Raw genomic sequence first — 25,917 nt, forward strand, 5'->3', positions numbered from 1 at the left:
TCCAGAAATTAGATTGCAGACCATGCCTTTAAGGCTGAGAGCATTAAACTCTAATGCTCTAGTCAACACCTGCAACTTCTTTTCAGTAGAGCTGTCTAATCCATTACACACACACACACACACACACACGCACGCACGCACTCACAGTATGAGTGCTTAGTATATGTATGGAGTGGGCAGAGCCATCTGCATTTGGTCCCTCCCATGCATCTGAAATAACCCTTGACTTCTGTTGTGCTGGCTGCCAGCATCCATGTCAGGGCCTATCACTTTGCAGACTGGGTTTGAGAGAAATTCTTCTCTCGGCAGGAGTTCGTTTGCATTTTACTTTTTATTTTTGGTCTCTGAGACTAGGTGGTAAAATCATATTTCTCTGTCTATCATGTAAGGTTGGGGATAAACTGCTGTAGGAGCTAGTTCTGTAATACTGAAGGGTTTTAGGGAGTAGCAAATGTTAAACTGTCTCTGTAATTAGAAGGCTTGCCCTGAGAGGCACAAAATGATATGTCCAAGAGGATAAACATTTTGTCCTGTTTGTCTTGGTATTCCCAACACCTAGCCCAGGGCTGGGCAGAGAGTGATGCTCAATAAATGTTTGTGGAATCAAGGGTATTTTATATGCCAAAAATAAAGTAAAATAACATAGATGTTTAAAAGAAGTGATAAGGCAGACATTCCTTTCACTGACAAAGTACAGAATAATTATGGAAGCAGGAAGACAACAAAAATATACTTTGGAAAAAAATGTTTATATCAAGAAAATTTCTGTAAAGTGATCCTAATGCTTTGTAAGACCAAAAAAACCTATAATTTTTATGCTTTTTACCCAGCTTCAAATTTAAGCATTCATAGCACATGATTTCATTGTAGATAATTACTGAGTGACAATCACAGATTTATTCAGTACCATTTAATGGAAAATGGCTCCCATAGACATTCACTAATATATTAGAACCACATTTAGGTATTAAATTTTTAATCAAGAAATGATCACCCTTCTCATGAATACTGATGTTGATGGCACAAGCGGTCAAAGATGTGAAGAAATACTATTTTGAATAGTAAGTTGCATTTCTCACTACAAAAAAGTGATAGTTTTGTCTGCCACATTTTGATTAACTTTGCTTGATTTGGTCCTACGTTTTCTTACACGGCCACTGCACCAACTGAGGCGGAGACATGGTGGAGAAGGGAGAAGAGGGAAGCACAATTCCTCCTTTCTGTTTCTCCAAAACACAAACAAGCCCTTACCTGCATCCAGGCCCTTGCATTTGCTTTTCCCTCTCCCTGAAATGTCCCATCCCCAATACTTCATGGGACCAGCTCATTCTCATCTTTCAGGTTCTTGCTCTAGTGCTCTCTTCAGAGAAGTGCTCCCTGACCACTCCATCCACAGTGGCTGCCTTAGTGACTCCCCACCTCATTGCATTCAGCTGTGCAGTTGTCTTGTCTATTACCTGTTGACTTGTTAACTTTCCCTCATTCAAATGGAAGCTCTCTGAGGTCAGAAATTCTGTCTGTCTTATTCACTACTGCATCCCCAGCTCCCAGCCAAGTGCCAGCACATGGTGGGCACTCAATAAAAATCTGAAGAAGGGGGCTTCCCTGGTGGCGCAGTGGTTGAGAGTCCGCCCGCCGATGCAGGGGACACGGGTTCGTGCCCCAGTCCGGGAGGAAACCATGTGCCATGGAGCAGCTGGGCCCGTGAGCCATGGCCGCTGAGCCTGCGCGTCCGGAGCCTGTGCTCCGCAACGGGAGAGGCCACAACAGAGAGAGGCTGGCGTACCGAAAAAAAAAAAAATCTGAAGAAGGAATGAATAAATGTATGAATCCACCACTTTTTTTTATAAAACACTTTAACTGCACACAACTTGAATAATCAGCATAAAGCTGTTTCTAAACCCAGCCTCCCAGAGCTTAGTGGAGACAGAAGGCAATTAGTCGCAACCTTTCAGGTTCTTTGGCTATTTCTTGGCATTCCTGTGGTGACAGGATAGTTAGAGTAGATAGCAGCTCAGATGACATGGGTTTGGCTCACATGAGAAACTTCGGTGGGAATCAAAGAGCTGCTTCTCTGCTGTTTCTGACAGAGTTCACATAAGGTACTATGTCATAATTTATAGTAACTTCTAAGAGTCTGCAGTCAACTCTCTGGACACCTCAGAGGTTGGAAAACCAGAAGACGTGCTACAAAATGTTAAAGTGAGGTGCCTGTGATATTAGCCTTTTATTCAAAGTGCCTAGATTATCTAAATGCATTCATAATAGGTTTTTTAAGTTACATTAATTTTCAGAGTAATTCATATTCATTATATAAAAATGAAAAAAAAATCCCAAAGCATCAAGATATCCAAAGAAGATCATCATCACATGTTTCAGTAGTGTAGTGTGACTTTGCAATGAGAATACCTAGATTCTAATACCTTTTTGGCCACTTACTGAATTTGTGACTAGGATAGATTGCAAACGGCCACAAATTTTTCCCATTCCTGTATGCAAGCCCCCTTGCAATGTGACTATGCCACTCTTGCAATCAAGAGGTGGAATCTATTTCCTTACCCGTTGGCCCAACATAGCTTATTTTATTTAACCAGTGGGATGTTATTAAACATGACACCAGCAGAAACACGAAAAATGCTTGGGTATTTGGTTTTGGCCACTCTTGTGACTGGGAACTCCTCCACCACCATGTGAACAAGCCTGGGTTAGCTTCCTGGAGGATAAGTGACCACATGGGGCGAGGCCCAGCTGTCCCATTGTCCCAGTGAAGGCTCAGAGATGGGAGAGAGGCCATCGGAGAGAGGCCATCCTTGACCATTCAGCCCTGGCCAGGTTACTGAGTCCAGAAGAATTACAGTCAAGCCACAGAATTATGGCAAATAGTAAATGTTTGCTGTTTTAAAACACTTTATTTCATTTGCAGAAGCTAACTAATACAATAATTCTGTGCAAATTGCTTAATCTCTTTAAGCCTTAGCTTCCTAATCTGTAGAATAAAGATAATAATAGCACATTTCCCATAGGCTTTGCTTCAGAGTACTAAATGAGATAATGTGTAGAAAGGATTTAGTATCATTCCTGGCACATAGTTAAGTGCTGAATACATTTTTATTGTTTTCTTCCAAGCTTCTTAGAAACTCAAGAATGTGCGCTATGATTTTCTGTTCTGTTTTGTTGATATAATATTATACTACTTAATATTTATCCACAACATAAAACCATTGCCTCATTGTTTATTAATCAGGTTGTTTCCAACTTTAAAATTTTTAACCTCATCAGGGTCTCACAGAAGCACCCTCTCTGCCATACTGAAATGGAAGAGGGCTCTTCCAGGGCATTTGGGAACTTCCATGAAGCTTCTTCAAGGAGAAATAAGGAAAAGTCTTCCCATGGAGCAAACAGAAAAATTCTAGCTTATCCAATATAATAGTTTATTTTAAGCAATTGGGTTGGGGAAGGCACAGAGATTTCCAGGGCCTGAAAGTGATGCTCTGAGAAGACAGATGTTCTTTGTGGCAAAGAAGTCCCTTGTTGCTCCATATCACAAGTATTTGTTCTAAGACTAAGAAGCTCCTGTTCATGGCAACCCTAGAATGAAGAGGCTGTTTCCCAAATTACTGGAGACAGCCCTACAGATTGATAGAAAGCTCCTCCCTGGGATGAGGTCTGTATCATCCCCCAGGCAGACTCTATACCTCTAGCAGCTGTCAGAACCGTTGAGAGATGCCTGCAGATCGCTGTTGGTCAGTGGTGGTTCAGAGGCTGAGTGGCTGGCATGAAAGGTCACAGCTACAGCATACCAGATACACTGACTTCCTGTGGTGATTCTAATGACCCATGTTTATAGAGGTCCTGTTGGAAGACTAGCTCCTCTGATATAGGCTGCAGTCTTACAGACTCCCAGAAAGTGCATTTCAGCTCCACAACCTCATAAAAGAGCTTCCTGAGGTTTGAAGCTGCAGGAAACAATCAGCTGTTGTTCAGAAAAGAAGAAAAGGTGAGGATCCCCACAAGCAATGGACAACTGTGTGCTTCATGACAAAGATCGAAAGAGCTGGAGATTATTTCTGGTGTGTGTCTCTATCCTTAGGATTAAAGACAATAGGGGGAGACCTTCAAGATGGCAGAGGAGTGAGACATGGAGATCGCCTTCCTCCTCACAAATACATCAGAAATGCATCTACATGTGGAACAACTCCTACAGAACACTTACTGAACGCTGGCAGAAGACCTCAGACTTCCCCAAAGGCAAGAAACTCCCCCACGTACCTGGGTGGGGCAAAAGAAAAAAGAAAAAACAGAGACAAAAGAATAGGGACGGGACCTGCACCAGTGGGAGGGAGCCGTGAAGGAGGAAAGGTTTCCACACACTAGGAAGCCCCTTCGCGGGCGGAGACTGGTGGTGGGCGGGGCGGACGTTTCGGAGCCACGGAGGAGAGCGCAGCAACAGGGGTGCAGAGGGCCAAGCGGAGAGATTCCCACAGAGAGGATCAGAGCCGACCAGGACTCACCAGCCCGAGAGGCTTGTCTGCTCACCCGCAGGGGTGGGCAGGGGCTGGGAGCTGAGGCTCGGGCTTCGGAGGTCGGATCCCAGGGAGAGGACTGGGGTTGGCTGCGTGAACACAGCCTGAAGGGGGCTAGTGCACTACAGCTAGACGGAAGGGAGTCCAGGAAAAAGTCTGGACCTGCCTAAGAGGCAAGAGACCATTGTTTCGGGGTGCGCGAGGAGAGGGGATTCAGAGCACAACCTAAACGAGCTCCAGAGACGGGCGCGAGCTGCGGCTATCAGCGCGGACCCCAGAGACGGGCATGAGACGCTAAGGCTGCTGCTGCAGCCACCAAGAAGCCTGTGTGCAAGCACAGGACACTATCCACACCTCCCCTCCTGGGAGCCTGTGCAGCCCGCCACTGCCAGGGTCCCGTGATCCAGGGACAACTTCCCCGGGAGAACGCACGGCGCGCCTCAGGCTGGTGCAACATCACGCTGGCCTCTGCTGCCACAGGCTCGCCCAGCATCTGTACCCCTCCCTCCCCGCTGCCTGAGTGAGCCAGAGCCCCCGAATCAGCTGCTACTTTAACCCCGTCCTGTCTGAGTGAAGAACAGACGCCCTGAGGCAACGTACACGCAGAGGTGGGGCCAAATCCAAAGCTGAATCCCAGGAGCTGTGCGAACAAAGAAGAGAAAGGGAAATCTCTCCCAGCAGTCTCAGGGGCAGCGGATTATATCTCCATAATCAACTGGATGTACCCTGCATCTGTGGAATACCTGAATAGACAACGAATCATCCCCAAACTGAGGCACTGGACTTTGAGAGCAATTATATATATATATATATATATCTTTTTTTCCTTTTTCTCTTTTTGTGAGTGTGTATGTGTATGCCGCTTTGTGTGATTTTGTCTATATAGCCTTGCTTTTACCATTTGTCCTAGGGTTCTGTCTGTCCGTTTTTTGTTTTTTATTTAGTACAGTTTTTAGCACTTGTTATCACTGGTGGACTTGTTTTTTGGTTTGGTTGCTATATTCTTCCTTTCTTTTTTTAAATTACTTTTTAAAAATGTTTAATAATTATTTTTTATTTTAATAACATTCTTTTATTTATTTGTTTGTTTGTTTGTTTGTTTTCTCCCTTTTCTTCTGAGCCATGTGGCTGACAGGGTCTTGGTGCTCTGGCCAGGTGTCAGGCCTGTGTCTCTGAGGTGGGAGAGCCAAGTTCAGGACATTGGTCCACCAGAGACCTCCCGGCTCCACGTAATGTTAAACAGCAAAAGTTCTCCCAGAGATCTCCATCTCAATGCTAAGACTCAGCTCCACTCAACGACCAGCAAGCTACAGTGCTGGACACCCTATGCTAAACAACTAGCAAGACAGGAACACAACCCCAACCATTAGAAGAGGGTCCCTAAAATCATAATAAGGTCAAAAACACCCCCAAACACACCACCAGACACAATCCTGCCCACCGGAAAGACAAGATCCAGCCTCATCCTCCAGAACACAGGCACTAGTCCCCTCCACCAGGAAGCCTACACAACCCACTGAACCAACCTCACCCACTGGGGGCAGACACCAAAAACAACGGGAACTACAAACCTGCAGCCTGTGAAAAGAAGACGCCAAACATGGTAAGTTAAGCAAGATGAGAAGACAGAAAAGCACACAGCAGATGAAGGAGCAAGGTAAAAACCCACCAGACCAAACAAATGAAGAGGAAATGGGCAGTCTACCTGAAAAAGAATTCAGAGTAATGATAGTAAAGATGATCCAAAATCTTGAAAAGAGAATGGAGAAAATAAAAGAAATGTTTAAAAAGGACCTAGAAGAACTAAAGAGCAAACAAACAATGATGAACAACACAATAAATGAAATGAAAAATTCTCTAGAAGGAATCAATAGCAGAATAACTGAGGCAGAAGAACAGATAAGTGACCTGGAAGATAAAATAGTGGAAATAACTACTGCAGAGCAGAATAAAGAAAAAAGAATGAAAAGAATTGAGGAAAGTCAAAGAGACCTCTGGGAAAACATTAAATGCACCAACATTCACATTATAGGGGTCCTGGAAGAAGAAGAGAAAAAGAAAGGGACTGACAAAATATTTGAAGAGATTATACTTAAAAATTCCCTAATATGGGAAAGAAAATAGTTAATCAAGTCCAGGAAGAACAGAGAGTCCTATACAGGATAAATCTAAGGAGAAACACACCAAGACACATACTAATCAAAATATCAAAAATTAAACACAGAGAAAAAATATTAAAAGCAGCAAGGGAAAAACAACAAATAACATACAAGGGAATTCCCATAAGGTTAAGAGCGGATCTTTCAGCAGAAACTCTGCAAGCCAGAAGGGAGTGGACATATTTAAAGTGATGAAAGGGAAGAACCTACAACCAAGATTACTCTCCCCAATAAGGATCTCATTCAGATTCGACAGAGAAATTCAAACCTTTACAGGCAAGCAAAAGCTAAGAGAATTCAGCACGACCAAACCAGCTTTACAACAAATACTAAAGAAACTTCTCTAGGCAAGAAACACAAGAGAAGGAAAAGACCTACAATAACAAACACAAAACAATTAAGAAAATGGTAGTAGGAACATACATATCGATAATTCCCTTAAATGTAAATGGATTAAAGGCTCCAACCAAAAGACATAGACTGGCTGAATGGATACAAACACAAGACCCGTATATATGCTGTCTACAAGAGACCCACTTCAGACCTAGGGACACATGCAGACTGAAAGTGAAGGTATGGAAAAAGATATTCCATGCAAACGGAAATCAAAAGAAAGCTGGAGTAGCAATTCTCATATCAGACAAAATAGACTTTAAAGTAAAGACTATTACAAGAGACAAAGAAGGACACTACATAATAATCAAGGGATCAATCCAAGAAGAAGATATAACAATTGTAAATATTTATGCATGCAACATAGGAGCACCTCAATACATAAGGCAAATGCTAACAACCATAAAAGGGGAAATCGACAGTAACACAATCATAGTAGGGGACTTTAACACCCCACTTTCACCAATGAACAGATCATCCAAAATGAAAATAAATAAGGAAACACCAGCTTTAAATAATACATTAAACAAGATGGACTTAATTGATATTTATAGGACATTCCAGAAAAAAACAACAGAATACACTTTCTTCTCAAGTGCTCCTGGAATATTTTCCAGGATAGATCATGTCTTGGGTCACAAATCAAGCCTCCGTAAATTTAAGAAAATTGAAATCGTATCAAGTGTCTTTTCTGACCACAATGCTATGAGACTATATATCAATAACAGGGAAAAATCTGTAAAAAATACAAATACATGGAAGATAAACAATACACTACTTAATAACCAAGAGATCACTGAATAAATCAAAGAGGAAATCACAAAATACCTAGAAACAAATGACAATGAAAACAGGATGATCCAAAACCTATGGGATGCAGCAAAAGCAATTTTAAGAGGGAAGTTTATAGCAATACAGTCCTACCTCAAGGAACAAGAAACATCTCAAATAAACAACCTAGGGCTTCCCTGGTGGCGCAATGGTTGAGAGTCCGCCTGCTGATGCAGAGGACACGGGTTCATGCCCCGGTCCGGGAGGATCCCACATGCCGCGGAGTGGCTGGACCCATGAGCCATGGCCGCTGAGCCTGAGCGTCCGGAGCCTGTGCTCCGCAACGGGAGAGGCCACAACAGTGACAGGCCCGCATACCACAAAAAAATAAAAAAATAAATAACAACCAAACCTTACACCTAAAGCAATTAGAGAAAGAAGAACAAAAACACCCCAAAGTTAGCAGAAGGAAGGAAATCATAAAGATCAGATCAGAAATAAATGAAAAAGCAATGAAGGAAACGATTGCAAAGATCAATAAAATTAAAAGCTGGTTCTGTGAGAAGATAAACAAAATTGATAAACCATTATCCAGACTCATCAAGAAAAAAGGGAGAAGACTCAAATCAATAGAATTAGAAATGAAAAAGGAGAAGTAACAACTGAAACTGCAGAAATAAAAAGGATCATGAGAGATTACTAGAAGCAACTATATGCCAATAAAATGGACAACCTGGAAGAAATGGATAAATTCTTAGAAGAGCACAACCTTCTGAGACTGAACCAGGAAGAAATAGAAAATATAAACAGACCAATCACAAGCACAGATATTAAGACTGTGATTAAAAATCTTCCAACAAACAAAAGCCCAGGACCAGATGGCTTCACAGGCGAATTCTATCAAACATTTAGAGAAGAGCTAACACCTATCCTTCTCAAACTCTTCCAAAATATAGGAGAGGGAGGAACACTCCCAAAATCATTCTACGAGGCCACCATCACCCTGATACCAAAACCAGACAAAGATGTCACAAAGAAAGAAAACTACAGGCTAATATCACTGATGAACATAGATGCAAAAATCCTCAAAAAAATACTAGCAAACAGAATCCAATAGCACCTTAAAAGGATCATACACCATGATCAAGTGGGGTTTATCCCAGGAATGCAAGGATTCTTCAATATATGCAAATCAATCGATGTGATAAACCATATTAAGAAATTGAAGGATAAAAACCATATGATCATCACAAGAGATGCAGAAAAAGCTCTCGACAAACTTCAATACCCATTTATGATAAAAAACCTCCAGAAAGTAGGCATAGAGGGAACTTACCTAAACATAATAAAGACCATATATGACAAATCCACACCCAACATCATTCTCAGTGGTGAAAAACTGAAACCATCTCCACTAAGATCAGGAACAAAACAAGGTTGCCCACTCTCACCACTATTACTGAACATAGCTTTGGAAGTTTTAGCCACAGCAATCAGAGAAGAAAAAGAAATAAAAGAAAAAGAAATAAAAGAATAAAAATTTGGATTTTCCAATCCAAATTGGAAAAGAAGAAGTAAAGCTGTCACTGTTTGCAGATGACATGATACTATATGTAGAGAATCCTAAAGACGCTACCAGAAAACTACTAGAGCTAATCAATGAATTTGGGTAAGTAGCAGGATACAAAATTAAAGCACAGAAACCTCTTGCCCTCTTACACACTAATGATGAAAAATCAGGAAGAGAAGTTAAGGAAATGCTCCCCTTTACCACTGCAACAAAATGAGTAAAATACCTAGGAATAAAACTACCTAAGGAGACAAAAGACCTGTATGCAGAAAACTATAAGACACTGATGAAAGAAATTAAAGATGATACAAACAGATGGAGAGATATACCATGTTCTTGGATTGGAAGAATCAATATTGTGAAAATGACTATACTACCCCCAGCAATCTACAGATTCAATGCAATCCCTATCAAACTACCAATGGCATTTTTTACAGAACTAGAACAAAAAAGCTCACAATTTGTATGCAAACACAAAAGACCTCAAATACCCAAAGCAATCTTGAGAAATAAAAACAGCTGGAGGAATCAGGCTCCCTGACTTCAGACTATACTACAAAGCTACAGTAATCAAGACAGTATGGTACTGGCACAAAAACAGAAATATAGATCACTGGAACAGGATAGAAAGCCCAGAGATAAACCCACACACATATGGTCACCTTATTTTTGATAAACAAGGCAAGAATATATAATGGAGAGAAGACAGCCTCTTCAATAAGTGGTGCTCGGAAAACTGGACAGCTACACGTAAAAGAATGAAATTAGAACACTCCCTAACACCATACACAAAAATAAACTCAAAATGGATTAAAGACCTAATGTAATAAGGCCAGACACTATAAAACTCTTAGAGGAAAACATAGGCTGAACACTGTATGACAGAAATCACAGCAAGACCCTTTTTGACCCACCTCATAGAGGAATGGAAGTAAAAATAAAAATAAACAAATGGGACCTAATGAAACTTCAAAGCTTTTGCACAGCAAAGGAAACCATAAACAAGACGAAAAGACAACCCTCCGAATGGGAGAAAATATTTGCAAATGAAGCAACTGACAAAGGATTAATCTCTATAATTTACAAGCAGCTCTTGCAGCTCAATACCAAAAAGCAAACAACCCAATCCAAAAATGGGCAGAAGACCTAAACAGACATTTCTCCAAAGAAGATATACGATTGCCAACAAACACATGAAAGGATGCTCAACGTCACTAAACATTAGAGAAATGCAAATCAAAACTACAATGAGGTATCACCTCACACCAGTCTGAATGGCCATCATCAAAAAATCTACAAACAATAAATGCTGGAGAGGGTGTGGAGAAAAGGGAACCTTCTTGCACTGTTGGTGGGAATATAAATTGATACAGCCACTATGGAGAACAGTACAGAGGTTCCTTAAAAAACTAAAAATAGAACTACCATATGACCCAGCAATCCCACTACTGGGCATATACCCTGAGGAAACCATAATTCAAAAAGAGTCATCTACCACAGTGTTCATTGCAGCTCTATGTACAATAGCCAGGACATGGAAGCAACCTAAGTGTCCATCAACAGGTGAATGGATAAAGAAGACGTGGCACATATATAAAATGGAATATTACTCGGCCATACAAAGAAATGAAATTGAGTTATTTGTAGTGAGGTTGATGCACCTAGAGTCTGTCATACAGAGTGAAGTAAGTCAGACAGAGAAAAACAAATACCACATGCTAACACATATATATGGAATTGAAAAAAAAAAAGGTTCTGAAGAACCTAGGGGCAGGACAGGAATAAAGATGCAGACGTAGAGAATGGGCTTGAGAACATGGGGAGGGGGAAGGGTAAGCTGGGACAAAGTGCGAGATTGGCATGGACACATATATACAGTACCAAATGTAAAATAGATAGCTAGTGGGAAGCAGCTGCATAGCACAGGGAGATCAGCTCGGTGCTTTGTGACCACCTAAAGGGGTGGGATAGGGAGGGTGGGAGGGAGATGCAAGAGGGAGGAGATATGGGTTATATGTATATGTATAGCAGATTCACTTTGTTATAAAGTAAAAACTAACACACCATTGTAAAGTAATTATACTCCGATTAATATGTTTTTTAAAAAAGAAAACAAGAAAAAAAAAGACAATAGGGATGATGATACAAATCAGACATTCCATGCATTTTGAACTGGTAAGCTTGTTCTTACCACAGTCTGTGCTAAATCATTTTAGTGTCTACTTCTTAGCAACTTGTTATGCATTCCAGCCATGCTATCATCTTTGACCTACTTTCCTTACTTTGTAAGGGCAGAAAATCTCTGCAGGAACTAGACTCAATCAATATCCAAGTTCCAACCAATTATCAATTTGGCTGAACCACAGTTTGTGCCACCAATTTTTGCCACAGACCATCAAGAAAAATACAGCTTCTTATTCTTTGGATTTATATATTGTGGTCATTCTATATAATTTATAGAATTTTATTGGTAAATCCAGTACAATGAAAACAGATGACAATGAATTTACTCATTAACTGCTTTTCTTAGTTCTCTGTAGAGAGGAGCTCCTCCAAAAATGCCAGCATGCTTGCCTTGGTCTCAAATCCAATCACAAATTTTACTGTCAGTCTTAATGCACTTATGTGTCCACTTTCTCAGGCAACAGACCCATATGCTGAATGTTTGCCTTGATATATTTATTTTATTTGAAAATTATTCTATGCCTATTTTCAAAAAAATATCTGAGGCAATTACAATGAGAGATGTATAAGATAATGCAATCAAAAATAGTGGGAACCTGCTGCATAGCACAGGGAGCTCAGCTCGGTGCTCTGTGATGACCTAGATGCTGGGGGCGGGGAGGGAGGTCCAAGAGGGAGGGGGTATATGTATACGTATAGCTGATTCACTTCATTGTACAGCAGAAACTAACACCACATTGTAAAGCAATTTTACTCCAATAAAAATTAATTAATAAAAGAAAATGGAGAGGAGATATTAAAACCTATACCAAGAGAGCAGAACTATAAATATTACCACAACATTGGCTAAGATGGGGGCATACACATTAACTTTATCTCTGACAGCACGGGAAACACTGTGATCTGTTGGAACGGTCAAAAGATTTGGATTCAGACAGACAGGGTTCAGATCACTTAATGGGAAAATTTAGGCAAGTTACCAACCCTTTTTGAAATACAGTTTTTTCTACCCCAATGCTTATAAGAGGCGTGTCATAGAATTGTTGTGAGGAGTAAATAACAACACAAATGTAATAAAAATAAATATATACATGGGTGATAACCATGTGCCAGGCACTCTGCACATATTACTTCATTTCATTCTGACAAGGATTCTGTGATTCTTGACTATGATTCCCGTTTCACTAATTTGAAAAGTGAGGCACAGAAAGTGTAATGAGATGTCTAAGGTCACAAACCAGTAGTGATAAAGTCAGTATTTGGAGCTGCGGGTCTGGCTCTACTGTCCATACTCTTAACCGTTTTGCTATACTGTCTCTCATTAACTCAAATGAGATAGCGTTAAAGTAAGAAGTGAATGGGAGGTACTCCCGTTACTCTCTTCAGTTTCCTGGCAGCCAAAGCAAAGAGGGAAATATTTTATATATGATAAACATATAATATATACTTTGTAATATAAATGCATATAATAAAATAAACTACCTTTAGGAAAGACCCCACTGCCAGTACTGGTATTAAGTTACTATATCCTGGGATGCTTGCTCACCTGGCTCCTAGCCCTGACTCTGGATGTGTCTTTGGGCAGGGGGCGGGGTGATGATGCCACTGATGACCTGAAACAACAAGTTCCACAGGAGATTCTTGGGGATGCTAAAGACTGGCAACCCCTGAGCTCTGCTCTTTTCTGGCACTTGATTGTGTTGGTGAGTTGAAATACAAGTGGGCTAATCCACATCCACAGCTTCACTTACTGAAAATTGTCTTCCTCAACTTCTTCACCCATAATACTCCCCAGAGGATGCCCATGATCTATTTTGGCTGTTGGTCAAAGCTTGTGCTTCAGCAAAATTCTACCATTGTTTAAGTTATGTCGGGGCATAGGATTAGGTTATTTAGGGAGAAGGAAATTTGACAATTTCCACCATGTGTTTAAGCAAGAAACCCTCTCACTAGCAAGGGGATGATTCAGCTCAGCACCGCCTGAAGTCATCAAGAGTCAAGACTGAGGGAGTAGTCTAGAAACAGCTTAACACCGAGATGATAGATTTATTCTGAATCAGAGGCTTGTATTATGCACTTGAATATTTTCTAAAGTACTAAAGATAAGAGCAAATAATTTGCCCACTCTTTCAACTTACAAAATCTTGGATTTCAGCATATCTGTGTCCAAAGGAATATAGCTGAAAGAAACTGAGTCAGCTCTTTTTCTTAGAAAATTATTCAAGGGGAAGGGCAACAGCTATACTTTATGCTACTCTGGACAACGTGGTCACCAGTGACACTGCTAAGCAGTGTACCTCATAAATATTTCTAGTTCAAGGAGGGAAACACATCTAGTTCAACATACACACACACTCACATTCACACAGATGCACTCACATTCGCACACAGACACACACTGAGTAGTGTGGTCAATTTAAGCTTAAAAATATTAAGAGTAAACAGGGGCTTTAACAGCTGTTGTGCATTTTGAATTTACAGCAAAAAGGTTGCTGCTTAAAAAGTTACCAGCAAGTATGGGTCACCCATTAAGATCTGCTTTGCACCTTAAGCACAAGGTTATTAGCCCAACCTAACATGGTGGTTGGCCCATTAGGAACTTAGTAAATCTTTTTTGGATAAATGAACAAGGGAATAAATGAATTAGCGGATACCACTTATTTGTTTAGACAAAAATCCAAAGTATAAGACAAAATTGGGAAATCTATATAATCTCTAGGAAGAGGGTACCGGTTCCTGGTGTTGTAAGGAAAATAATTTGGTCTAGATGTTTTCCCCTACTTATGCTGAGCATAGAGTTATATTTGAGGGAAAGCTATGTAGACTCTGAAGCTTTTTTAAAAGTGTAGAAAAATAAAACACTTTCACCATAAAACATCACTGGGTGACTTGAAATATAAAATACATTAGAAACTTGGCCCAAAAAGGAAAAAGAAATGCTAGATTCTTAAAATCATATCCTTTAAATTTTAAGTGGAACTATTTTGTGCTTTTTAATAGTTTAATTTGCTTTTGTGACTATTCTTTCTTTCTGATATCTCTTTATTCTCCATTCCACCCCCACTGTGTTGCATTAAAGAGAATTAAAATAAGAGTTTACATCAAAACTCTGTGAGACACAACCATAAGGGAAATTTCCATGGTATCACACATCAAAGTTATTTCTTATACTCTTTCTATACCTAGTGACATCCATTCATTCAACAAATCTTCTTTATACTTAGTGGGTATCTCAACAAATATTTACTGAGCACCTACCACGTGGCAGGCACTGTGCGAGATACTAGAGATGGAACAGAAAACTCTTCCCCCACTAGATCATGTAGGTCATAGATAGATATTAAATGATCACATGTTAATAAGTTCATGGAGATTGTGATTAGGACCATGAAGTTGAGTATAGATCAGTTCCTTTAAATAATAACACCACTTGATGAAGGAATATGGACTTGATCCTAGAGTTGTGGGCAACTACTATAAGCATTTTCATCTGGAAGTGACATATCAAGATCTTTCATGAAAGGTAACTTGGGCCATGCTGATGAGAAAGGACTTAAGTGAGGCAAGGGCAGATGCTGAATGACCAATGAGGAGTCTGTTTCAGTATTATTATCCAACAAATACCATATTCCAGGTGACAAGTGATTGTGGCATGGTCTAGAGTGACACCACTGGAGATGGTGAGAGTAAAGTAAGGATGATAACAACAACCAAGACTGCCATTTGCTGTGTCATTCTCTGTGCTTAAACATTTCCAATGATTGACTGAGTTCAGCCTCATAGTCCTGACAATGAGGTACTATTATCATCCCAAGTTATTATCAAGGAAACTGAGGCATAGAGAGGTTCAGTAAGCTGTCCATGGTCACACACCTAGCACCTAGCAGCAATAAGAACTCAGAAAGTCAGTCTCCAAAGCTCAAGCCCTTAACCGTTCCATGAGCTTGCTAAATTGAATTCGATCTTCTTCTGAATGTTTAAACAGCTACCTGGTTTTCCAAGGCCCTGGCCATTTATTCATTCCCTGCCCTGTTCTTCCACTGCTATTCAACAGGTTAAATATTTTCTCATGGGCCAGTTCAAGAGAGTACCTTCAGTGGGAACTGTATCTTGTTCTTTATTTTTCTATCCTCTTCCTAGTCTCGGAAATGAATGTGTCTTGACATTTTATGCGTTGACCTATTCTAAAAATTGGCCTCGGAATTTCTTCACATGAAATTCTTTTCTGCACAAACCATGGGTCATAGAACAGAGCTCAGTTGTGAATTTTGATGCTTCCATTTGAAAAGATTTGTTAATGTTGAAAATAAATATGATTCATCAATCTTGGGTAGTGAATGTGGATGGAAGAAAATTGTTCATTTACAGGGTCACTTCCCTATGGGAGCCTGAACAGAAATGTCAATTTAAAAGTTATGACCCTATTACTGAATTTACTGTTTTAGACTGTGTCCCATTAGAATGGACTTGATGGACCAGAGGCTGAACCAACTGTGAGTCAGGTCAGACATTTGCAGACCCAGAGGGCAAGGAGAATCATAGGACCTGTCAGGTACCTGCAGTGCTCCTGATGAGGTTAGAGAGGAAAGTGTCAGATAGGTCTGCTGGTCAGGAGGAAGGCGAGGGAAGGGAGAGAAAATGCGAGGTGACAGGGTGTCAGGGTTATCCGGGAACCCATCACTGTGATTCACTCGCTGAAAGGAGGGTTAGGGCAAGAAAGATGGTCAGACCTGAGCTGGAACTAAATCTTGAAGAAAAGAAGTGATGCAGACAGATAATCGTGATAGGATTGAGATACAAGAATAAAACACACACTTGCATTAGCAGCTGGAGTAGAGACTGAAGCTTGGTTACACTGAACATGGTGGTTCATTCAGGCAGACAGCACTTCCTGTGTCAGGAACCAGTGAAAGGTTTTGAGATTTGCAAATTAGCCAATTCACCATTTCTGCATGGCAGGAACTAGTCAGGCTAAGTGGAACAGTTGCTCCTTTTGGAGAACAGAGGCACATGATCAAGGCAAGCATAACATTAAAGCAGGCTTGATTCATGTCACCTCCTGCCCATCCTAGGGTCAAGAGTATTCTTACACTCTGCAGTTAAGTGGCCCTTGCTTGGAGATCAGAAGTAGGTTCTAGGTTCCAAACATTTTCCAGCTTTTCTGGGCAATGCCTGTTACTATGAAATGAAGTCAGACCAGAGGCTCAAAGCCACTCTCTCTATAGACAGAACTCGGTGTCCTCGGAGGAATCATGTTTCTTGCTGGTTCCCTGTTCTTGGCCACTGAGGTGACCCTGTCTTAGATTCAACTCCTCTGAGCCTGTCTCCATCTCTGGCTCCTGCTTCTCTGAGAGCCCCAGACTTGACAAAGGGGCCAGGTCATGCTTATCCTCTGACATGGTTTTCCTCCATGGTACCCTGGCCCCTAAGGGTCATCGGCCCCATCTCACCTCCACCTTCTCCTGCACCTGCTTCTGAAACTAACTGGTGGGTGTTTTCTCCAGCCCCCACCTGCTTCCCACCCTGGCTCTATGCTGCACTTCTGCTTCTCTGTGGCATCACGACTGACCTACTAAAATCACCTGCAGAACTGAGAACCCTCAGTGTTCCAGAGCAGGGCAGTAAGACTGCTGTACCATTGGGGGAATTTCTAGCTGTCCTGAGAGTAGGCTTCTTAAGATACTAGAACCAGAAGGGACTGTCTGGCCCAATATCCTGAAGCCCAAAGTCTAGAGAGAACATGAGGCAGAATTTGTCAAGAACTCAGCTCCCCAGACCTCCCACACACACACCACGTTGCCTCCGTAAATGAAGCTACTGGGTAGAAGTTCTGACAATTACAACAATGGGCCTCTTGTTCAGGGGCCATCTTACACTTCCTGCTTTCATTCTTGTCCCTCCCCTGCCAACTCCATTTTCCACCTGAGAGCCAGAGTGATCGTAAAAGATAAAACAGTTCACGAGTCAGTAACCTACTCAAAACTCCCAGTGCCCTTCCACGACACTTAGAGTAAAATCCAGACCCCTTCCCACGGGCCTGCCAGTGCTGGTCCCTGCTGATCTTCCCGACACCGTCTCCTGCAGCTGCCCCCTTCTCACTGTGTTGCAGCCACACCAGCTTTTCCCTAGTCCTCAGACACACCAAGCTGTCCCCACCTCAGTGCTGGGAACACTCCTCCCCCAGGTGGTTGGGTGTTCTCATCTTTTGGCTTAACTGCCATCTCCTCAGAGGTGTCTCCCTCTGAAGCCTCTTGCCCACCCACCCCATCACTCGCTTCATTTCTCCACAGAACTCTGTACTAGCTGAGATGATTTTATGTACTAGTTTTTGGTCTCCCTCTCCTACCAAGTACACCCCATGAGGGCAGGAATCAGTTCTCATCCTCAGCACTGTTGTATCCCAGCACCTGGAATAATGACTAGCAGAGTAGGTACTTATATATTTATTGAAAAAAAACAATGACCACAGGCTCCTCCTCTGGAATGAATGGGCTATGATAAGGTTTCAGTTTATAAGTTCTGGAAATAGACCATGTAAAGAACAAAAACAAGGGGAAAAATCTGTTTGTCCATGTAGTTGTTTTAATAAGAGCTAAAATATGTAGTTACTAAGCCCAATCTTATACATGATATTTTAACTCCATACTCTGTAAAAAGAAAATTGTTGCTGCCAAAATTACAGAAATGTGATTTTGATTTATAATAATGTAGAAACAGTTCTAATAAGTTGTTAAATCTTGCTTATTTCTGGGACTTTGCTAAATTTTTCTTTTCATGAAATTATTTAAAGTTCTAGTTAGTGAATTAATGTCAATAATTTAAGTGAATTTCTTTATATGCAATTATCTTGGATTGGAAGGCAATAAAACAGTTGGAATTACTTTGAACAAATTGCACATTCTTTCCCCTTCATACACTCTACCGTTAACATCAGGGAAAGTTACTGCAGTAATTTCATATTTAAAGTGGAAGTATTTGGTTTAGAGGGAATTACAGAGCTGAAAAGAATCCACATGCTCCTCACTTTCACCTTAAAGAAATAAAAACACCAAGAGGTCATGCTTCCCTAATAAATGCTATTCAATCACACTCAATGTACTTGGATTTTGTTTTAAAGAAATTAGATTGGGGGGGCTTCCCTGCTGGCGCAGTGGTTGGGAGTACGCTTGCCGATGCAGGGGACGCGGATTCGTGCCCCAGTCCGCGAGGATCCCACATGCCGCGGAGCGTCTGGGCCCGTGAGCCGTGGCCGCTGGGCCTGCGCGTCCGGAGCCTGTGCTCCGCGGCAGGAGAGGCCACACAGTGAGAGGCCCGCGTATCGCAAAAAAAAAAAAAAAGAAATTAGATTGGGGAGAAAGCATCCCAGAGCCAGAAGCTGAACTTTGAGAAGATAAATAAATTAATGCATAATGCATTTTTAAACTCATGAATAGCTAATCAGTTCCTTAACATGCAGAAGTATTGGGCATTTTTACCTTGGAGAGATGGGGTTTACCTAGTGTCTTGGAATGTAAAGGCAGTTACAGGAAAGGGTTAGTGATTAAAGAAGAAAAACTATTCACCTGAAATTTCTATTTTTAGCTAGTGGATGATTTAGTCAAGTTGGAAGATAATAGTAAAATGTTACGGGCAACAGTTGAGAAGGTGATGTATCCTTAGGTTGCAAACCATGTTCTGGAAACAGAAAAATTAATGATGACAAAGTCAATGAGCAAATGCAAAGAAAATGGCTTGTAAAATTGATTTATCTTCTATGAAAATGTAGAGTAGATTAGACGTACTTTATTTACTTTGAGGATAATGACATTGATCCTTTGGAACTCAGAATCAAAATATATTAAAGCAAATCATGAATATAAAACAGGAGAGCAAAATAGATTCAAGAATGGGACTCTTGTTTGGATACTCAGCACATGACAGCTTTTGGTGGACACAGATTTCTTCTGTTAATAATCATTCATACCAGTAACTTTGCAGGGGCACATCCTACTCTGCCCACCCTCAGAGTGAAAGCCATGTGTAGAGTAGGGTAATGTAACAGAATAATGAATGCCAGTTAGATGCATACAGTCTGGAGCCAAAATCAGCCTTTCCCGAATCACCCTGTTCACATCATTTAGCATACATTATATTAAGTGAGGCCAAAAAGTATACATATATCTCTCAACACAAAAGCTTGCAGAAACATGTAGACCTCAGCCAAATGTACATAAATCTAATACTAAATCTATTTGGATTAATAATGAGACCTAAAATTACTTAACCTTCACACAACCCTATGAGGTAGGCACTAATATTACCCACATTTTGCAAATGAAGGAAACAAGACACAGAGAGTTCAGGAACTCTATCCAAGAACAGACAGCTGACACCTGGCAAAGCCACACTTGAATCCAGTCATTCTGGCTCCATATTTCATACTTTTAACCATGATACGATTATACAACCCCTATGGAAATTCTTGTACTTATTTAGCTGTCATAATTTTTACATGAATAAAGTTAGATTTCTTATGAAGAAGCCATGGAACCCTGATGCATGGGCACAAGCATGGGGGTTAGAGCATCTTTGCTCAGATAGAAGTTGTGTATGCCTGCCTGCTACTTCTCACCGAAGCACTTACCAGGCCTTCCCCATGTAGTATATGGACCTCAAATAATTCAGCAGTAATTAAAGTCTTTTAAGTCACATTTTAAATTTCAAAATACATTTTTTTGTCAGAAAGCTGCTTATTTTCGCTCATATGCACTGAATTTTCCTCAGGTGTATGTCTTATTTGGTATGACCTTTAGGTATACTATTAAAAATCTTAAGGACCCAGTTATCATTTCTATAAATATAGTCAACATCTCTATATAAAAAATGACTTGACAGTCACAGAGTGTGGCCCATATAGTGGCACCACAAATGATACTACTCACTTCCCAATATGTCCAAAGAATCTAGACACCTTTGGATCTATTATAATGGTACTTAAGCTAAATTTAGTGAAAATGTTTGAAATGTCCTTCAGTTGCTTTTGACCAATACAACTCAACATTTTTCAACAATATAAATTAAGCAGGTCTCTGGAACTAATGTAGACATTGATTAAAATGGAATTGCCTAATGGGAAGCATTCAGTATACATTTTAAAACAGTAATTCAATTATTCTTGGGGCGGGGGGCAAAGGGAGAACAAAAAAGCCCTTGCAAAGCCCAAAGCCGTGCACAAAAGAGGAGAGCTTCTGCTTGAGGTCTTCCTTTAAAATCCTTCAGTTTTATAGCTCTGGCAGCATAGGTTTCTCCTCAGCTCCTGTCCTTAGGCATTTATGTAATTCTGGGAGGACGGAGCACATATTAGCCATACTACTGACTTTGATAAATCACCTGAGCGCTATAGAATGCAAAAGGATATTGTAAGGAGAAATACGATACTGTCTGTGATAATACTTTGAGGTCTCCAGAGAAAGGCACATATTTAAACATGGCAAAAGCCTAGGAGTGAGACGGTCAGAACCGCCAGGGCCTAGTTTTAGCTCCCCCCAGTGGCAGATAGTGGTAGATGATGACCTATCTGCCTTCATCCTTCTAAAAACTGTCCACATGCAGACCACTGCATGCCATTGATCATCTGGTCTGCAGACGGTCATTCCGGCTACTCTGATCTAAAGGGGGTCCACCACACTAGGCTTATTTGTTCTACCGTTTGTTTTCATGCTAAAGCCATACCATGAACATAACATTTTCCATCTGGCCATGCTACAGAGAGAAATTTACACGTACCAGCTGGTACTTAACAGCAGCTTGTAGCCAACTCCACCTTCTCATCATGTCCGTGGACACTTCTACACTTTAACAATATTGGAGAAAGGATGTTGCACCAAGGTCAAAATATCAATTCAAGTCCTAACTCGTCCACTAATTAACTATGTGATCTTGAACTTATTAGCCTCTTTGAAGCCAATAACCCCTGCTTCATCTGCGTTCCTGGGGGATAGAATGATCCAATGAATTAATAAGGTACTGAAAATGTTTTAAAAAGGTAAAGTGGAATTTTTCAGTAATAGTGCTGCTATTGAAAAAATACCAATTAAATATAAAAGTAATCTAATGTAGTTTTACACTTTAATATGCATGCACACATGTAACTGAAACATAACTTTACATTGTAATCTCTCCATATGTTCTCACTCCTATGTCCTGAACCTGTTCTGAACTTCAGGTCCTACACATTCTGTGCATCATAACCACGCCCAGCCCAGGTTATGGTAGAAAAGTTTATTTTCAGAGTGATTAACACTCTTTTTTTTTTTTCCCCTGACACTGCTATTTAGCTGAGCTAGAGATAATCTTCACAAGAAAAAAAATTTTCCTTGAAACACAATTCATTATGTTCAAAAATAGCCACAGTCCACTTAGAAATGAGTTAATGATAGATTTTCCTGAGCAGAATTTCTCCTTTAGCAATTTAGTAGCAAAATGTTTACTCCTGGAAAATGCCTATTTCCCAGGGATTATTAATCATACTTTATTGGGAAGTAATCAGTAAAATAGTTTTCTTTCCTACCCCTTTTAGAAAATTTAAATGCCGAGATACTCATTTTTGCAATGAAAAGCTACCCAGTAATTACCATATTTATTTTTCATTTATGGGGAATAATCTGTTTTAATTAAGCCTAACTGAAGAACTTTTATCAGATGTAATTATCCCTTTCAATAAATATGTCTCCACTAATTACATTTAACCATGGGATTTATAGCTCTTAAGTCATTTAGTAGGAAACATAATAAATCTTTAGTAATACATGTTAAATTACTATAAATTAATTCAGATCATTAACATAATAAATAAATTAGGATAATTTTGCTTAATTAGTTAGGGTGGTTAACTCAAAATCCCATGTAAGCTTCATGGTAATCTTGATTTTCACCATTATTTCTGGAATGACACATTTTGAAATAAATCTATTGAAATATTTAAATATAAAGCAGTTCCCTTCTCTTAAGCCTTAACTCTTGTAACAACTGATTATTTTCCAAACAGGAAATAAAATTGACTGCCCTTTAGTTTTTGAACTTTATAAAAATTTGCATAAAACTTTTACAAACTAAATATATTTCAAGCAAAAATACTTCCTATTTCCTCCTTAAGGAAGCTAATTTTCATTTTCTGCTTTAATAAATGTATCCCAATTTTTAAAAAATTTACATATCTATATCTATATGATACAGATATGTATCATATAGGTGGATCACTAAGAAGCCTGAGCCTTAATTTAGGCTAAATAAGGAAAAGTATGTAGCAACAGAAGCAACAGAAAGGGAATATTAAACTAGGAAGCACTTAGAGAAATTTGGAACAAGTAAAAGGAAGTGTGTCTTTCACCATGAATGTAAACCTTATGGAAATTTATTATCCCAAGAGGTGGTGCAGACCAAAAATGTCATTACCCCCACAAAATAGTCCAGCTAAATTCAGAGATGTTAGCATTCATAGATGCCAGACTCAGGATGAGGTACTGGAGAGGCAATATGCCATGTTCTCTCATACTTCTGCCAAGCATTCCCTCTGTTCTTTCCACTTGTTTTCTCCTAGGGAACTCCTGGGACACCTCAAGATCCAGCTCAGGGGCCACCTTCTCTAAGAAGTATTAGAGGATAATCTGTTAGGTGTCTTTGACAGTACTCCCCCATTTGTTTCTGCATTTTCTCCCACACTGGATGATGAACTTCAGACACAGGTGGCCCTTCCAGACACGATATCCCACCTATCAGTGAAGATGAAGTGGGAGGGCACTGCCACTGGTCCTGAATAAACCTGCAAAGACCCAACCTGCCTGCCCCTGGCTCCCTCTCTCCCTAGAGTTTTAAGTGCCCAATAAATATATTTGTTTCATTCTTTCATTCAATCATTCATTTAGGAAACACTTAATTGTCAGGCACTGCTTTTTACCTCTCTCCCCTTAAATGACACTATAGATTCTCAAAGATCATTTAATCTTCTCTAGGATATCACTCAGCTTGATGTTGGGAGAAATAATATGCATATTTAGTTCCTGCTCTTAATGAGATTACAGCCCATTAGACTGTTCCATACTCTTCATTTCTGGCCCATGTGAAATTTCACTTCCTCAAAAAGGCTTTCTCTGACTCCCCAGAAGCAGATGGGGTCTTTGCATTTTAGATTGTCCTAACACTCTATACATCTCCTTTAAACCATTTTTCATGATATTTGCTTAATGCCTTTCTCCCACATTAAACTGAAAGCTTCATGAGAGCAGGGACCACATCTATCCTGTTCACTGTGCCATCACTAGTACCTAACACAGGTTCCCCCATAGTAAGCACTCAATGATGGCCAGTCTGGAATAAAAAAGATCAAGGGGAAACTAGAACAAACAGTTTTAAAATTTGTATGGAAACACAAAAGACCCCAAATAGCCAAAACAATCTTGAGAAAGAAGAAGAGAGCTGGAGGAATCATGGTCCCTGACTTGAGACTATACTACAAAGCTCCAGTAATCAAAACAGTGTGGTACTGGTACAAAAACAGACACATAGATCAATGGAACAGGATAGAGAGCCCAGAAATAACACCACGCACTTATGGTCAATTAATGTATGACAAAGGAGGCAAGAATATATAATGGAGAAAAGACAGTCTCCTCAATAAGTGGTGCTGGGAAAACTGGACATCTACATGTAAAAGAATGAAATTAGAACATTCTCTAACACCATATACAAAAATAAACTCAAAATGGATTAAAGGTCTAAGTATAAAACGAAATAGTATAAAACTCCTAGAGGAAAACATAGGCAGAACACTCTTTGACATATCACAGCAACATTTTTTTGGATCCATCTCCTAAAGTAAAGGAAATAAAAGCAAAAATAAACAAATGGGACCTAATTAAACTTAAAAGCTTTTGCACAGCAAAGGAAACCACTGACAAAATGAAAAGAAAACCTACTGAATCAGAGAAAATATTTACAAATTATATGACTGATAAAGGATTAATATCCAACATATACAAACAGCTCATACAACTCAACATCAACCCAATTAAAAAATGGGCAGAAAAACTGAATAGATATTTTTCCAAAGAGGAAATGCAGGTGGCCAACAGGCACATGAAAAGATGTTCAACAGTCCTAATTATCAGGGAAATGCAAAGCAAAACCACAATGAGATATCACCTCACACCTGTCAGAATGACTATCATCAAAAAGAACACAAATAGGGCCTCCCTGGTGGCGCAGTGGTTGAGAGGCTGCCTGCCGATGCAGGGGATACGGGTTCGTGCCCCGGTCCGGGAGGATCCCATATGCCGCGGAGTGGCTGGGCCCGTGAGCCATGGCCGCTGAGCCTGCGCATCCGGAGCCTGTGCTCTGCAACGGGAGAGGCCACAACAGTGAGAGGCCCGCATACCGCAAAAAAAAAAAAAAAAAAAAAACACAAATAACAAAAGTTGGCGAGGATGTGGAGAAAAGGGAACCCTCGTACACTACTGGTGGGAATGCAAATTGGTGCAGCTACTATGGAAAACAGTATGTAGGTTTCTCAAAAAACTAAAACTAGAACTAACATATGACCCAGAAATTCTACTCCTGGGTATATATCTGAAAAGAACAAAAACACTAATTCAGAAACATATATGCACCTCAATGTTTATAGCAGCATTATTTATAATAACCAAGATATGGAAGCAACCTAAGTGTCCATCAACAGATGAATGGATAAAGAAGACATGGTAGGGACCTCCCTGGTGGCACAGCGGTTAAGAATCCACCTGCCAATGCAGGGGACACGGGTTTGAGCCCTGGTCTGGGAAGAGCCCACAGGCCACACAGCAACTAAGCCCATGCACCACAACTACTGAGCCTGTGCTCCAGAGCCCACAGGTCACAGCTGCTGAAGCCCACATGCCTAGAACCTGTGCTCTGCAACAAATAGAAGCCACTGCAATGAGAAGCCTGCACACCACAACGAAGAGTAGCCCCTGCTCACCTCAACTAGAGAAAAGCAATGAAGAGCTAAAGCAGCCAAAAATTTAAAAATTAATTAATTAATTAATTTTAAAAAAAGAGGACATGGTAGGTATACTCAATGGAATACTACTCAGCCATAAGAAAGAGCAAAATTTTGTCACAGCAACATAGATGGATTTGGAGGGCATTATGCTAAGTGAAATAAGCTACACAGAAAAAGACAAACACTGTATGATATCACTTACATGTGGAATCTAAAAATACAACAAACTAGTGAACATAACAGAAAAGAAGCAGACTCACAGACATAGAGAACACACTAGTGGTTACCAGTGGGGAGAGGGAA

This window comes from Mesoplodon bidens, assembly GCF_964165515.1.
Source record: "Mesoplodon bidens genome assembly, chromosome: 10".
NCBI lineage: Eukaryota > Metazoa > Chordata > Mammalia > Artiodactyla > Ziphiidae > Mesoplodon > Mesoplodon bidens.